The following is a 17,357-nucleotide window of genomic DNA, read 5'->3' as shown; positions in this document are numbered from 1 at the left end:
CAGTCATATTTTCACAGTGTTGTTTATTCATGTGTAAATGTCACTGTTTCAAACTGAATTTTAAGTTCAATGTTTAGTAAACTAGTTCAGAACATGTCCAACATTAAATCAAACAATGAGCCGTTTTAGCTGCAGCTCAGACGTTTATACCTGAGACATTTAGAAATGAAAGCTAGTGAGAATATGACCCCCATTTTTTCCTCTAAGTTTTGCCCTGAACCACCTTGCGATAAAGCAATTTGCTAGTCAATTCTTTCTTTTTTCACAACCCTGTCCATGAACTGCTTCGTAAAGTTTCTGCAGCACGGCGTTTAAATCCACAAACTGTGAATCCTCCTGCATTCTGACTCTCATCCTGTGCTGTTTTATTGACACAGCCGGTTTAAAAATCTGAATTATGAGCACAAGCAACAGCTATACTGAACATTCAACAGACAACACCCAGAATGAACACAAACTTTGCTGCTGCGCTCACAGGAGGTTTTTGAAGAAGTGCTCATATTTCATAGCAAACCTGTTTTCTTTTCAAACGGTGATGCAGATTCCCATCAGGTGAGCTGGTGGTCCTGCAGCATCGTCCATCACACGCCTGCTTTCACACTGCAGTAACAGTTTCACCTCAGGATGGGTCACAGCAGCCAGATATAAGGGCTTCCCGAAACATATGAGGAAAACATACACTCAAAATTTCAATCAACTTCTATATTTTTTTTAATTTACAATAAATGTCTCTGTTTTGCCATTTAAAGTTGGCTTAAACTTGCTAAAATCTAACAGAGTTTTTAATGTGATTAAAATCCCCAGAATGTGAGTGAACCCAGGGTTTGTGTGGAAGAAACGTTCTGGTCACCGTGTTTGTTTTTTCACCCTGCAGGCTGTGAAGCTGTCCCACTGGGCTCTGCTCAGAGATTCCATCTATTACACATTTTCCATCATAGCGCTGATTGTGGTAAGATCTTTTTCTGTGGATTCTTGTAAACACACACCTGGTTAGTCTGGAAACAGCAGCAGAACCTCGAGACTGTTTCATTTCTGAAACTGGGATTACTGGGATTCTGTAATGTGAAGCAAGTTTGATGTTTTCACACCTGGATAATAAAGTAATCAATAGATACTATTAACAAATACTTTGACTTGTCTCTAAAACGCTACATTGTTGTCCCTTTGTCTCCCCTGCTTAGTTCATCTATGATGAGAAGGTGTGCTGGTGCGTATCAAATTCACTCTGCAACCAAAATCACACTGACGGACGGTTTGCAAATGTCTAACTATCATGTTTGCAGGTGGGAATCTCTTGTTCTGATCCTCATGTATGCCGTCTACATCCTCATCATGAAGTGAGTGTCGTTAAAACTGCAGCAGCTCCGTGAACTGAATTTTTATGGCTGATATGGGATCGCGTGTCGTGGTTAGGTTTAACGGAAAGGCTCATCGGTACTTCAGCCGGAGGAAGAAAGGTTCTGGGAACCTGGCGAACGGGCTGACAGGAAGCACGGATCTGGAGGACAACGTCTCGTACGACGCAACGGCAGTTCTGCTGAAGAAAGGTACCAGAGTTGATCTGCAGAAGCTTTTCTGTCCACAACTTCAGACTTCTGAGCATCCTAAGCTTTTATCGAGCCGTGCATAATGGAGTAAATATTAATCTAGTGCTGGTTGTGCTTTAAATAGTATCTGAAAAAAAAGAATAAAAATATAATCTTAAATAATTTTAAGATTGTATTTTTGTTTGCAGGTTAAATTTTTTGAAATTATCTTGAGATTTCATTATATTTTAAAGATTATTTCAATTATTATAAAATGTTATTTTCATTATTATTATTCAGATTGTTTTTATTTTAGCAAAAGAAAAATGACAAAAAAATTTAGAATTTTTCTATTTTTTTTTTTTTATTGAGATTTAGTGGAATAAATTGCATCGGCACTGACCAATAAAATGCTGCTGCTGAATGTGTCCCTCCCCAAAAAGTGTGAAACAAAATGTGTAAAACAATTTGTTAATCTCAATTTCAAAACACTTTGAAAGATTTATTTGAAACAAAAAAAAACATGTTTACTGTTGCAAACATTGTTCTCTTCTAATTTATTTATTTTTGGTTAAGTTTTCTTAAAATTTCTTTTTGAAATGCATTTCTTATTTCTGCTTAAAAAACTTGTTCTTTGCTTGCAAACATATTGGCATAAATTTCTCTCCATACAGAAAGTAAAGTGACTTGAAATAAGAGCCATGTGGAAAAGCTCTATAATCAGACCAGCTTTCCTCGCCCATTTTGTGCTACATGTTATAAAACCAGTCATAATCTGCTGGAGGGATTATTTTTAGGCTTGTTTTCATAAATTCAGCAGTTAGACTGTTTGTGTGTCTTTGCAGCGAACCTACACTGTCCGCCGTCGGTGCTGATGGTGGACGAGCTGCTCTCCGCGTACCCCCACCAGCTGACCTTCTCTGAGGCCGGCATGAGGATCATGATCACCAGTCATTTCTCCCCCAGGACTCGCCTCACCATGGCGTCCCGCATGCTCATCAACGAGGTAAGAAAGGCTGCAGCTAAGCTGACATAAGGCAGGAGGATCTGGGCAGGAGTCGTATATTATCATCTGTGTTGACGTTCCAGAGACAGAGGCTGATCAACACCACAGAGACTCGGGTTAACTGCATCACCAACGGCGACTCGGACTCCGCCGCCCGAGGTCTGGGGAGGCGGGGCCTGGAGAACGGGATGGGCGGAGCTGAGCAGGGCTTCAACGGGAGGTTGCAGCGGCTGGAGTCAGGCAACGACGGAAAACGAGGACAACGAAAACAACGAGAACGACGAGGAAGGAGAGGGAGAAGAGGACAACGAAGGCCCGCTGGTGCCATTTAAGTCCCAGGTACCAATCTGGACCCAAATGACACTCCTAGTTGGCATTCAAGACGCTTTCTTAGCACAACCACTGCACAGAACAACAGTAAAGATAAAACACAACTTTACAGCCGTCTTTCTGCATGCAGTCATCATTTCCTGTGCATGTGGGCCGGCTTCCCACCCCAGACCAAAAACATGGCTGTCAGGTCAATAGATCTTTCTTCCTCTGACCCTAACTGTGTCATCCTCCAGCCGGCGTCTGTAACAAACTGAAGTGGCTGCTGATGTGGCCGCTGTCGCTGCTGCTCTTCTTCACCATCCCAAACTGTGGCAAGCGGCGCTGGGAGCGATGGTTCATGGTCTCCTTCTTCACCGCCACCATCTGGATCGCTGGCCTCTCCTACATCATGGTCTGGATTGGTGAGTTGATCCCCGCGGAGCAGACCACTGGCTCAGAGATCGGCTGCTCTCCGATCTCAGCATGTTTCACTGAGCTCAGGTCACATTAAGGTCGTCCTTCCCTGGACGTTGTGTCAGCGTTTCAACCATCTGGATGTTAATGCGATAATGTTTCTGCCACCATTCTTCAGAGTCTTGCACTTTTCTTAGTTTGAAAGCCTCAAACATGATTCATGATTCTCTCATCTGAACATGAAACCTTTCTCAGAAGACATTCAACTCGTCCAGGTGGGAAACTGTGAATTTCAGTCAAGCTTGAAGGTGTTTGTTTTGAAGCAGGGGTTTCTTCTTTGGTTGGTGTCTTTCCAGTCCATGATAATGGGAAACTGGCTGTTGAAACTGGCACTCCACAGTTTCCAGTTTATTGCAGGCTTGGTTATTGGGTTGTTCCTGAACATCTTAACCAATATTCATTAATACAAGGCATAAAATGTGGTTTCGATGATTGAAAATTGGATGTAATCTGGTCCAACTAGAAAATGATCCCAAACATACATCAAAACTGGTTTTCAAATGGACAAATTGGGCTTCGGCGGCGGCTCTGCCAAAACGCTGAGCTCAACCTTTCTGAGGTTTTTGGACAAACTTAACAGCCAGAACCAGCCAAGAAATGAGCTCTGCTGATTCTGCCAAGAAGGGAATTGGAGGAAATATCCAGCCAGGATTATAAGTGAAGAAAGTTTGTCAGGAGGTTCTGATGAAGCATTTATTCAGGAAATTATTAAACCTGCAGGCCCTGATGTCTGACAGGGGATCAGGGAGAGAATAAGAGATTTGCATATAAATTACAAGAATAACATAATATTAGCAGAACAAAGGCACAATACTACCAGAAAAAAGATGAAAATCATAAGAAAATATTTTTTTTAGTGAGAGCAAAGCTTTGATAAAGTTACAAGATCTTTATTCTGGAAATATTATTACTTTACTCTCATATTGCTACGACTTTATCTTGTTTTATTCAAACTTTATTCTCAAAATAAAACAAAGAGCTAGATTCATCTGGTCGAACCCTTGCAGACGTTTCTCAGCAGAAGGCAGCAGAGAAACCCTGTGGATGTCCTGAAAGCCGTTTCCAGATGAGGATCTGAGACGTTCTGCGTTTCTGCTTCCAGGTGACTGTGATCGGCTTCACTCTCGGCATTCCTGATGTCATCATGGGAATCACCTTCCTGGCGGCCGGCACCAGCGTCCCAGACTGCATGGCCAGCGTGATCGTGGCCCGCCAAGGTACGAACACCTGATGGAGCCGTGCAGCTCATCAGCCAGGCTGTTGCTCTGCTGCCTGTTTCTGATGCCTCCTGCAAACCAGCTTCCCTCTGTGACTAAAAGTGAAACTGAATGTCTCAGGTTTGGGAGACATGGCCATCTCCAACTCCATCGCAGCAATGTGTTCGACATCCTGGTGGGTCTGGGGCTTCCCTGGGCGCTGCAGACGCTCTGCATCGACTACGGCTCCAACGTGAGTGTTTGTGACCCAGAATCACACCGGATCGATCAGAACAGATCAGATCAGGAGTTTTCTTTAACATTCAAGCTCATTCAAACCATTTTGTGTAACGTCTGTCCCCTCAGGTCCATCTGAACAGCAGAGGACTCATTTTCTCTGTTGGGATTTTACTGGCCTCAGTCTTCTTTACAGTAAGTCTGTTTTCCATTTTTATGCATTATTTTAGGGCAGCATTCTCCTTTTTACCGACTAGGTTACTATTTTTTTAATTTTTGCAGAATATTATTTTCTCCCTACAGACTGTAGCTGAATTACAACCCCCAACATAAATGTCAAAAAGAATATAAAATAGTCGCAGGCTGTTGAGGAAATCCATGCTAAGTCAACACATCCACGCATTATTATTATTTTATTTTATTTTTGCGCTAATTCATAATTGTGAGTTTATTGGATCGATGTGGCGAGCAGCGAAAAGGGCAGGAAAGCAGATATCTCAAAATTTCCTCGACATATTTCTAAACACATCAGAATCAGTGGTTTTGGTTGCAAACTCACACACACACACACACCCCTACACACACACACACACACACACACACACACACACACACACACACACACACACACACACACACACACACACACACACACACACACACACACAACACACTGAAAACTCAGAGACTAACCGAATCAGATCACTGAGAAGTCGCAAGAACAAAACCAAAACCAGAAAAAATTTACATAAGTTGTGAAACAGTTTTTTCAGTGAAGCATTAAAACATGTCAGCCTTTTAAATCCTCCGTCTGCAGCTCCAACCAGAGAAAAGCTAAACACAGAACACTGGGCCAGGGGATCTTTCTAAGAGAAAGAAAAAAACAAGTAAACAAAGTTGATACCTAAATTCTCCATCAGTGGATCAGAGTAGGGAGAAAACTGGACACATTAAAGCTCAACATTGAAATTCAGGGACTCCTCCAGGAAGGAATGAAAAACACCTGCAGTACTTTCTGTCAGGAAGGAAACCAAAGGGAACACGAAGGGAATGGTTACAACAATTATTAAGATGATCTTTCCACAGAGCGAGACGTTAGAAAAACTACAGAAGTGGAGGAAGATAGAAAGTTTGCTTTATGGGTGGAATAAAACAGTTTTCAGCTCCGCTGCAGTTTCTCCGTCTTAATTTGGAGGATGTGGTTAAAAATGAGCACGAATCCAGCTGAGACATAACTGACAGCTGTTCCACTAAATATCAATATTGACCTCATTCAGACATTGTTTCTGCAGATGGCGGGTGTGTTTTTCAGGAATGGTTGAGTTGAAGTTGTTGCGTCCCTGCAGGTCCTCGGCGTCCATCTGAACAAATGGACTCTGGACTGGCGGCTGGGCCTGGCCTGTATCGTCATGTACGCCGTCTTCCTCTGCTTCTCCGTCCTCATCGAGTTCAACGTCTTCATCTTCGTCAACCTCCCCATGTGCAGAGACATCCACTGACCCCGTCGTCCCTCTGCCTCTTCCTCCTCGTCCTCCTCTTCGTCATTGTGCGCTGGCTTGTGGAGGGAGAGAAACTCAACATGGCTTCCAGTTTGTTGGCGCCTCGGAATCGAGTCCGACCTTTTCTTTGCTTAGGAAACCACAGCTTCGTTTGAAACGTCTTGAGGAAGACGCAGAAGGTTTGGGTTCGCTTCTGGAAGCGGATTGGATGCCAAAGATGGCGCCCCGGCAGCGGAGATTGTTGCCAGTCAAACAGTTTTGGCTGAACTGAACAGCATCATGGCGGACAGTTAGGCGAGCAGCTCCTGTTATGTAAGAGAGGAATCAGCGATTTTTAGCATTTTTACAAGTTTGGGTTTAAGCACAAAATTAAGGTATTTTTAAGTGGAATAGAAATTTCTCTGTATATATTTGAGGATTATATAGGTACTTATTTTAACTGTTGAAATTCAGTCTTTTCTGCACAACCGAAGGGCCTGAAGAAGCATTTAAGTGATATTTGGTGTTGCTTCAACATGTCCTCCGTGCTCCGTTGCATGCGGTTCGCCACAGCGGTTCGCCACAGCGGTCGCTTCGCACTCAGAGAGATCTACACGTTTAACTCTTTTACTATATAGGCTGTTTTCCTCCATATCCAAGTAGATGTGGTTTTACCAAACCCACGAATGAAAGGGACCTAATCCAGCACTGTCACTTAACGTAGAGAGATATATTCTGTAAGAGCGGTCTGCAGTTTTCTGGACGTGTGTACCTGTAGACCTCCTGTTAGTCTTTTAGTTGTTGTTTAAACCAAAAAGTATTTTTAGGGGGGGTCATAGATTGAGCGTGAGTGTGTGTGTGCGTGTTTGTGTGTGGATGCCACTGCTTCTGGGAAGACATCATCATGATTTATTTATGAATTAACTTATTCAAAGATCATGTCTGAACAGCAGTCAGTGCTCTCCGAGGCGCACGGTGAACTCTGCGATGCGCCACACCTAACATTTTAATCTAACTACTGATGTTGTTTTTACAGATCTTTATAATTTATGAGTTTTGTACAGTTTAGTTCAAACACATGAGACATTGCGGAGCGTCGTCCTCCTCCTCGCGGTAAATTAAATATGATGAACTGTGGCCGTAAAAGTTTGGTTTGAGGAGAACAGAAAGTGATGGCATGCCAGCATTTGAGCTTTTACAGCGTATTATTCCTCTGCGTCTCATATTTCAGACTTTAATGCTAGAGGCAGGAGTTAAGATGCATTAATGTTATATCAACTTTAGGGTTTTTCTTATTTATTTGAACTTTTTTTTGCTTCTCTTCTGTTTCTCAGGGTGGAATGAAAACATTCAACTGCAATTATTTTTTTAAAATTGTAGATTTTCACCATTAATATTTAACCAAATATCTGCATATCTTTCATTACCTGCATTTCTATTGGCTATAAAATTGCACAATTTGAAAATAAATTAATTTGCTTAATGGAAACACGGCAATTTGAAAGAAACTCTTGTTTTTTGTTTAAAAAATGTTTTAACATTAGTGTGAGCTGCATGGAAATTGCCTTATTTTGCTAAACTGCAGTGGAAACATCTTTTCACATCACGAGTCACATGATCAACAACCGGATGATTCCACTGACGCAAACCATAAAGACGACAGGAAGTAGTTGCAGGATCGTGGCGTTTAGGTTGTTTAATGACTTGCAGTTTTCACGTGTGATTTTATTTGCTTCTCTTATTAAATGAAAACGCAGCAATTGGGAGATTTGCTGCGTTTTTGAGAAACTAAAAAAATCATTTTAAAACTACAGCAGTTATTTGAATCAGAGAAAACAGCCTGAATAGCAGAATGCATTTGTGCATCCATCAACGTTGTCTTCAAAATTCACTGCAGTTTTTTTGTCGTCTAATTATTCCACCCTGGAGAAACTCAAATAAATCACCAAATGCCTAAAATGATTCCAACATTTATGCCCATAATGAAAACCGTTTAGAGAAAAAAATAAAGATCCATTTCTACAGTATTACTTCTGTTTCCGCATGTGTTTAAATATGGAAGTATTTGTTAATATTATTTTTATGAGATTCAAACCGGGAGCGTCTGATGGATGTGCTGCTCTCCTAGTTCCCACCAGAGGGCGCTGCTGAGCATCTTCACACATCCACTGAAGCAGCTGGATTGGGTTTATTTTCCAACACAGAGACAGATGCTTTTTTTTTTTTTTTTTTGCATGCCTCTATAACTATTAAAGTTCCTTTATGTGATTTTAACGCATTTTCTAACTCAAGTAGGCTCTGACTGCTCGGGTTATGCTGTACATATCAGGGGAAAGTCGCTACTTTAAACTCTGGAAACAGATTTCTTTAGAACATAGATCTGCAGCAGTTAGATCTGTTTATTATTGTTGTCAAGTCTTTTGGATAGTTTGTAAAAGATTCATTTTTGTTGACCTCTGGGAAGAACCAGAAGGAGAAGAAAATGTTCTCACAATAAACTGACTTACAAAAGCTAGAAGTGTCCAGTTTGACTTGATGCTTGATTTCTTCTTATCCTCCTTGTTGTTGGGCTTTTTTTACCTTCTCAGACATCCTGCTGCTAAGCAGAAAATGGATAAAAGTATCTAAATATTGTCAGAGCAGAGTAATGATTGTTCCCTCCATCCAGGATTATGGTGATAGCAGAATGGATTACTGAATAAACAGATACATGCGCTAAAAAAAAAAGATATTTATTGTTCTTAATTTGGATATTCAACTATCAGGTTAATTATATTACACCAACAGTTATTATCCATGAATGCATTCCAGTGAAACTCATTTGTTGGACGCCTTTTGAAAACCAACAAACTCTAAGCAGGTATTGATCAAACATTTCACTCAGGCTACATGTTTTATTTTATTGGGTTTTTTATTCACGTGATGAAATATTCTGATGTTAAATGTTTTTTTAGCTGTAACTGGAAAATTGTCATACTTAACAGAAATAAAGTCTCACTTAGTGGTCAATAAATTGATTTTTCTATCATATAATTGATTGTTTTCCAGCTTCTAAGTGAAAAGTAAAAGAGAGAAAGCGCAGTTTCTGAATTCAGCCAGCAGGGGGCGACATACGCGCCTGTCCTCTGTCTCCTCCTCCTCCTGTCTCACCTCCTCTCTGACCCTCGCTTGCCTTTGTGTTTGTTTCTAAACCATGGGACTGTCGCTGTTTTGACCACAGCCGGAACTGATGCTTTCCATCCTGCACAGCAGCCAGAAGAAGAGCAGAAACTCCGAGAGGCTTCAGGTGAGTGGAGTCTCTCTGCATGCACGCTGAGGTTTTCCTGCATTAGTCTGAGCAGAGTCGCTCATTTCCAGCCTGGAGCGAGTCAGATGTGCTGCGTGTTTCCTGGTCCATCAGGCAGGTCACTGAACCTGATCGCAACTCTTTAAAGTTCAACATAAAAAAGTTTCTATTTTCTCCTAAAGCTCTCTGACACGCTGGGTTTGACTTCATGCTGAAGCAAATGCAACTGCAAAAGGTTTAAAAGTTGGTATAAAAGTTTCAAACTGCTTTTTACCTTCCAATTAATTTTCCCCTGAAAAGAGTTTATTGGAGAAATTTGCAAAAAAGTGGTAAAAGTTCAAAGCTAATTGTTTAATGAAAAGTTTCATAAATTCTGTGGACAAGACTCAAAAACATCCCAGAGTTTTTCGGTTCTCCTCTCTGCCCCTCCACAGAACTTTGAAGCATTAGGTCAGTGTTGTGCTATGAAACTAAGCTTTTGTTTTCTTTGGACGCTCTGGTACCTTCACCCCTCCTCTGGACTCTTACAACATCCCAGAAACAAACAAAACAAAGAACTTCTGGTCATAATTGTGCAAAAAAGACAATTCATCCTTGTTTCCTTTTGAACAAGATAAAAATCTGGATTTCTAAACACAAATGCTTCTGTGTGGATTCTATCTAAAACAGCCATGTGACTGGTTTTCAATATTTTAACCATGTTTTTATGATGTTTGGAGCTTACAGACATTAAGACTCCAACAAGAGAAACTGAGAGCAAATTTCTAGAATTTCTAAAATGCCCAAAATGTCCACAAAGAAAACGTTTAATCTGGATAAAACTTTTAGGATCATCCAGAATTCAGATTTTTACAACGAAATTAGAATCAGTACTATCATAAATTTGTGTTTTAATATTTGGAGAACATGGTAATAACATGGTATTATCGCCTTTATAGAAGAGAGGCAAAACAAACGCCAAAGATAACTGAGACAATATAAACTGAATTGAAACTAACTTTGAAGTAATTCTCTGAACAAAGCTTATTGTTTTGTTTAATATAGCAGTGAAAAAGCCCCTCTAATCAAAGCCATGCTCTCCTCTGCTTGTTACTTTCACATGTTTCAATAAGCCAGATTCCAAGCTCTCCTGGATTTTTCCCATCCAGACTTATTCCTGCTGACAGAGAGATGTCTTCCTGCAGAAACATGTCGATACCTCACCACCTGTCAGCCTCTGCTGCTCTCTGCATGTTTATTACACTCCAAACCTCCTCGATTTGCTCATTTTAAGCCTGTATGGAATCTGCTGAAGAGATTAGCTAAAGAGAAAAAAGAACATTTGGCTCAAAGAGCTGCAGTTCCTTCCTGCGATGGGGAAAGAGTCAGCAGAAAGGAATTGAAATAAGAAAAATAACTGAGCTTGTTGGTTTTTGGGTCACGAAGCTAATTAGTGTTTCTTTCAGGGTTTTGATGGCAGCTTTCTTCTGTTTTCCTGCTAAAGCTGCTTCTTTCTGGGACAGAACCGAAGTCTGCAGGTTTATGAAACGTGATCTCATTTTGGTGGGGAATCAGCAGCTCCAGTTACAGAAAACTGACCCTGAACTCTGCAGACGAACCTGGAATCAGGCCGTCTGTTCACTGTCAGTCTGCAGGTTTGTGGAGTCAAATCATTTCTGCAAAGAGTTGCTCACATGTTTTGGATTATTAACCCTACAGAAAAAACTATGACAATCTATTTCAGTTTTCAGTCAGAGGTAGAAATATTTGTATTCAAAAATATTTCCCTCTTCTCAAAGAGTTTGTGACAAGGCTCCCTGGTCAGGCCCGCAGCATCACGGATCCTCCACCATAATCACCAACAGACTATCAGTGGGCATTAATCATATCATTTAGTTTATTATTTATGCTGAATTTCTTTTCATGAGAAGTATTTCTGTCTGTGGCAAGCAATCATATCCATATGTTTACCTGAAAATGAATAAATAAATAGTTCATTTTTATTGTTATGACAATGATGATAAAACTTTGGAGTTCATGTCGCTAAACCCACTTATCGTTCTCTCTTAAAGTCTAATAAGCTCCGGTGGAAATGTTGGGATTTTATGTTGAGGACCTTCAGCTCCCAGCCAGTCTGTCTGTTTTCATCTCCACTTCATCTCGTCGTCCTTCTTTCTTCTTCTTTTCTTCCACATCAATGTGAATAAAGTCCAGATCAGAGATTTAAAGAAAAGTTAACAGAAAAGGATCCAAGTCTTTTCTTTGCTGACCTTCAGTGTGGAAAGTTGTGTGAATGGTGGTGCTGGAGCCTGACATAGTTTCCAACCATTATTTAGAGCAGAAGTTCTCTTATTGCATGAGCAGCGTGATTTATAACGTTATTTATTTTCAGTTTGCTATTATAAGAGCCTGAAAGCTGCGATTAGAGGTTGGAGTCAGTTAGCTTGATGTTTGATGGACAGAAGATGCACAAACAAATCTTGGAAAACCCTCCTCTTGCATAAAACTGAGTGGTGACATTCCTGAACTTTTTTTCTTCCTAGTTTAAGCAACAGCTTCAGCTGGGCTCAGCCAGAACCAGTGACCCGCTTTCTGCTCTGCTCACTGACCCTTTCAGAGTCCGGACCCCCTGCCTCGATCTGTTTGCTGTTTCCTGTGGACGCTCACACCCAGAGCGTCATCTGGTTTGTTTCAGACCGCTAACGGGACCCATGTGGGAGTTTTTTCAATCTGCTGCAGGTTTATGCAGCTGTTCTGACAGCAGCAGGGAGTCAGCTGACCTCTGTATGGAAAACAAGCACCACTTCAGGCTCTTTGCAGTTTATCCTGCATTCATTGGATGTAATTTAATGCCAGAGTTGATGAGTTGAACCATGAGGCAGGTGGAAGAGTCTGGTAGGTCGGTTTCAGAGTTTTTACACACTTTGGTGAATAAAGTTGTGTTTTACAGATATTTAGTCACAGCTGGCTGATGAAGCGATTTACATTCCCAGCTGTGATGAATTTACCTGTTTTCAAAGCAAGACTCATTCTGGAGAATGAAGTTTTAAAATGGTTCAATTGGACCAACAGATGCTTAAGGTTCAGTGAGAGAATATCGAGTGATGTGACACGAATAAACGTTTTATACGGGTTAATTTACGATCAATGGTTAAATGGCCACAATTAGTCGCATTTTATTGACAAAATAAGCAACATTTTACATGTAAAACAACAATTTTGCTGCTAAATTATGTAATAAATACACATATGAGCTCAACAACAAGTATATGTATTTCTTCTCGTCAGACTGGTCTGGTGCAAAGTTCTGCTATTGTTTCAGGAAGTCCTGATTTTTCATGGAGTCTCCTTAGGAATGTGGACTGTGGACGATGACATTAGCATTAGCAACATGTTTATTTACCATTGAGATGCTATTTTAGATGTCAAAGGCTTTGCTATACTTGAAGACATCACTAGTCTTTGTCAGTCTCAGATTGGTTTCTGTGCACCAGAAGCAAAGTTTCCTTTGTTTTTGTTTGTTTTCTGGGAATTTTGCAATTAATCTTGCTAAAAATGTGAATATGTTAAAATCTACATAATCAATTCAAATAATTGACTCCTGGACCAGGACGTGTCATTGGCTTTACATCAGTTCCTCATTCTGAGCATGCATGTCATGACAGTGGAGAGGAAAATCTCCCCTTGCTCTGTGTGAACGAAGGTCTGCCACGACCGACTGGAGGTCAGAAAAGACACACAAGCCCTGATCTAGCAGTAATTTCTGCGTTAAACAGAACAAATATTCAGTAACTCCTTAATGGCTACATAGAAGAGAAACACAGATGAAAACAGGGACACGTGTATCATCTAGAAACCAATTCCAAACAGTTTTGTTTTTTGGGGAAGTTTTCTTTTGCTAATTTGCGTACTGACACCCCACATCCCCCCATGTTTAAGAGGCTTTTAATGCAAACTGACTCACAGCTCAGAGTTTGACAAATAGAAAAAAAGTTCCTCAAAAACAATCATTCACTGAACTGAAACCGAGTCAAAACCAAACAAAACTTTGAAAGATTACATTACATTTTAGCAACGTGGAAGAAAAATCTGACGTATTAATGACTTTCTGGACAGGTTTGGAAATCAGTGGTGCTTTGTGAAGGTCATGTTTGCTTTTTGTCGCCACGCTGTTTTCTGTTTGTGGAAATGAAACTATCAGTGCCGACGATCATTTCATGTCTGAAATGACGAGGAAACAGCAGATCAGCCTTTACAGTAATACATACTGAGTGGGATCAGTGTCATAACTCATCGCTAATCTGAAATTAATTTTCACTAGAATTTATTTTATCTGAACAATGAACTTTTTAACAATTGAAAAGATTTTCATACCTTCATGATTAATAGTTAAAGAATCAAATAAGGCAGTTCAACTAGATAAAATAGCATGCAGGTAATTAAGCTCTTGTAAATTTGATTGCAGTTCATTCAATAGTTTTCATTTATTTGTAATGTTTCCCAGTCTCATTTACTATCAGATGTTTAAAAAATTTGATTTAGAGTTCTGAAAAGACGCCTCTTTAGACCGCCTGCTTTCTCCAGACAGACGGTTCCAGACCTGGGAACGAACCACCGCAGCAGCTCCAACTCCTGGGTGGAGGTCGAACCCGCAGCGTTTTGTCTAGGAACAAATAGTTGCTTAGTGGGTCAACATGGACCAACATGGACCAACACTGTTGTTGGATCCCAGCAACGGATCCTGGGATGTCAGCTTCTCACTTTGAGGACAAAAATGTGTGAAGTGCATTAAAAAACCATCGGAGGCTCAAAAACATGTTTCCAAATGAATTAACAGGTGACAAACATTTTAATTAGGCCCATATTTCTCCATTAGGGATGTTTTTTATTGGTCTGGTCTAATTATTATCTTAAATATGTTTTCAGGAAGAAATTAATAAATAAAAGCTTTAAAATATCAGACCATGTGGAATCAGAGAAACGATTATGAATTACCGACATACATCAACTGTTCATTTATATTCTGATTCATTAAATTAGAGTATAATTAACGATTCAAATTGTCTGCACAGAAACTGTTGATGTGTGAAAAGTTGCATTTTATGTTAATATGTTCATGACAGAGAAATTCTGATTCTTTAAGCAGGTTTTTCCTTTGAATCAAATATTTTGGACTAAAGTTTATTTCCTATATTTTTTGAGAATCAATTAGAGAATCGATAAGTGAGATCAATAATAAAATTGATGTAACTAATTTCTTATCAATACGCGTCAATCAAAATGGCGGACAACAAGAGAGTCTGTCTGAGACACAGATTATCAGATCAACAATTACATTTAATACAGAGCAAAACAAAACGAGTCAGAAAAACGTTTATTTTCCACTTATGGTTAAACTGGAATCCAGTGTTCGATCCAGTGCTTGGTTCACGCTGCATAAGTCGCTGCTTGTTCAACCACAAACTGTAAACTACAGTTTGGTTTTTAAAGTCCATGGCACATAAATCTGCTGGAGTTTTAGTTGCAAATCCTGCAAAACCAAAACCCCGCAGACTTTAGTGGCACATTTATCATCTGTGCTTTCCTCCCTGCAGTCCACAGCTGAGTTTGTGGAGATATTGCACACTTCCTGCCTGTGTTAGATGAAAGCATCTGCGTGGATCAGTGGACAAGCGGAGCAACTCATGAGCTCTGTGATCCTCTGCCAGGAAGGGAAGGGCTGCGTTAATGGCTTCAGTCTGGCTGCAGAGGGAATCAAACGCATCGCAACGAGTCATTTATAAACATAATCACAGAGAAACAAACTGCGAAGGCAGAAAGTTGTGACTTTCTGAGTAAAGTTATGCGTTGAAATGCATGTTGATGTCTGGTTCTGAAACCTCCTGTCTGTGGGTGGGGGAGAACGCAGCTGTGCTGGAATACAGTCTGAGATGGAAAATGAGTTTAAAGGACATGAGAACAGAATGTGGGAATAAAGTGGCAGGAAATGTGAAGAAAAACAGAAACAGGTAACCAGACGACAGACGGCAAGAGCAAGAATCAATGAATGCAGTAATTATCCTGGATTAGGTGGAAAAAGAGGCAGACGCTCAGAGAGCACAATGAAAGAAAAGTCGGTCATAATAAAGTCATCCGAGCCGGCCAGCAGCTTCACAGAGACGACTGTGGCTGCAGCAGGAATTTCCTCAGGCTGCACCACAGCTCAAAGCGTCTGAGCTGAAATGTTTCTGACCCACAGATCTCCGTCTGCTCCAGGCTGGAACGGCCGCCGACAGGAAGACGACATGGACTCCGGCTCGCCACCAGGAAGCCCTTCCTGCGGCCTCACCAACCGGAGCAGCAGCTTCTTTAAGGTAAGGCCTGCATCAGAGCAGATAGCACTTCCTGTCCCACAAAATGTTTGTTTTTCTAGGAAGATGTGACTCAACATGGAGGCTTTCTGGGGTAAAACAGGAAACAGGCTGTAAAATGGAGCCATTTTCCTTCTGAAAAAGTAAAACCAAAGCCAGACAAATTTGGTTGATCTCAGTCCATAGGGGGTTTCAATAGTGCCAAAAATATGTTTGTGCACAAGTATGTTTTAGATTGATTTTCTAAAAGTTGTAAAAAAGAAACAAAATCCAGCAACAAAACTGAACTTTATCAAACTATTGAATACAATTGAATGAAGTTTCTTCAACGGTCCATCTTGGTTCTCTGTGATTCTCTGGGGTCCCAAAGCCTTAAAGGGCCCTTAAGAAATGGGCTTTGAATCCTTTCTGCACTGATGGATCACAAGGACTTTCATATTTTCTTGTTTTGTTTTTTTGTTTGTTTTTAGATCAGTCTATTAGGTTTTGCTTTTTCAGCCCAAATGGTTGCATGCTATGATATATGCAAAGAAACATCAACGTTTAACATGTTCAGTGTTTTATTCACTGTTCAATAATTATTACATTCGTTTAGCATATAATTCTGAATCATACCTTCTGGTTTTAAGGGATCAGAAGTTCTTTGGGTTTTCTGCAGCAGTTTGGCTGCTGGACATTTCCTTCTGTCTTTTTCTTGACCACAATTTTCCCCTGTTGACTTTGCTATGCTAGCTCGAAGTAGGCTGATCATTTTGACAAATGATATTTCAATCAATTTTAACCTTTGTTATATAAAGATAATTTGAATAAAAGCAAATTTTACATAACAAGAAAAATTATAATTGAAGATTTATTATTAGAATTTTGTTTTGGTTTGCTTTGTTTGCATCTTTTTCCTCACCTTCCATTCAGCTTTGAGAGGCCCTTGAGCGCCTCCTGGTGGACACCTGTTTTAAGAACAATGTTTCAGTCCTTGTGGTCAGACAGATTCTGCTCAGTGGATTTTGTGATTCTGCCGGTCAGCTAGTTATCAGTTCTGTGTGTGTGACTAAAACAACAGGCATTCAGGAGGGAGAAAATGCTTTTCATAGTATTAAATATCCATATTTATAAAAAACAACAAAGAAAAACACTGATTTAAGACAGGATGTTACAGTCAGTTTTGGACAGCTATTCAGCTATTTATTGCAATTTGTTTCCTATTTTCTCTTTCTCTACATCTTTCCAGCATATATAACAACAACTCAATAAAACGTGCCTCCTGGATGAGGTTTGGGATCTTTCATTTTTCAAAGAATTTATGTCCAAACAGACTCAGTAAACAGATCTTCTACACACAGTTAGTCCCTCTAAAGTCTTTGACTCTTGACTGAAGATGAAAGCAGGAGCAGAGAAGAAAGATTCTCCAGAAACAGAACAAGTTTTTGAGTGAAACAAAGGAATCTGCATGCATGGAAAACAAGCCTGACTTAGTGCTAATTAGAGACGTGAACAACAATTCTGGGATGTGGGA

General features: G+C 40.2%; 1 pseudogene; it reads left to right on the top strand.

Annotated features, from left to right (window-relative positions):
• The window catches only part of LOC129351126 (sodium/potassium/calcium exchanger 3-like), a 35,242-nt pseudogene extending 28,313 nt beyond the window's left edge, over positions 1-6,929 (top strand).
• Positions 6,930-17,357: the final 10,428 nt, after the last annotated feature.

This window comes from Poeciliopsis prolifica, unplaced genomic scaffold, assembly GCF_027474105.1.
Source record: "Poeciliopsis prolifica strain line A6 unplaced genomic scaffold, Auburn_PproV2 SCAFFOLD064, whole genome shotgun sequence".
NCBI classification, from domain to species: Eukaryota; Metazoa; Chordata; class Actinopteri; order Cyprinodontiformes; family Poeciliidae; genus Poeciliopsis; species Poeciliopsis prolifica.
The sequence above is the reverse complement of the archived record's forward strand: the minus strand, read 5'-3'. Positions and strand labels throughout refer to the sequence as shown.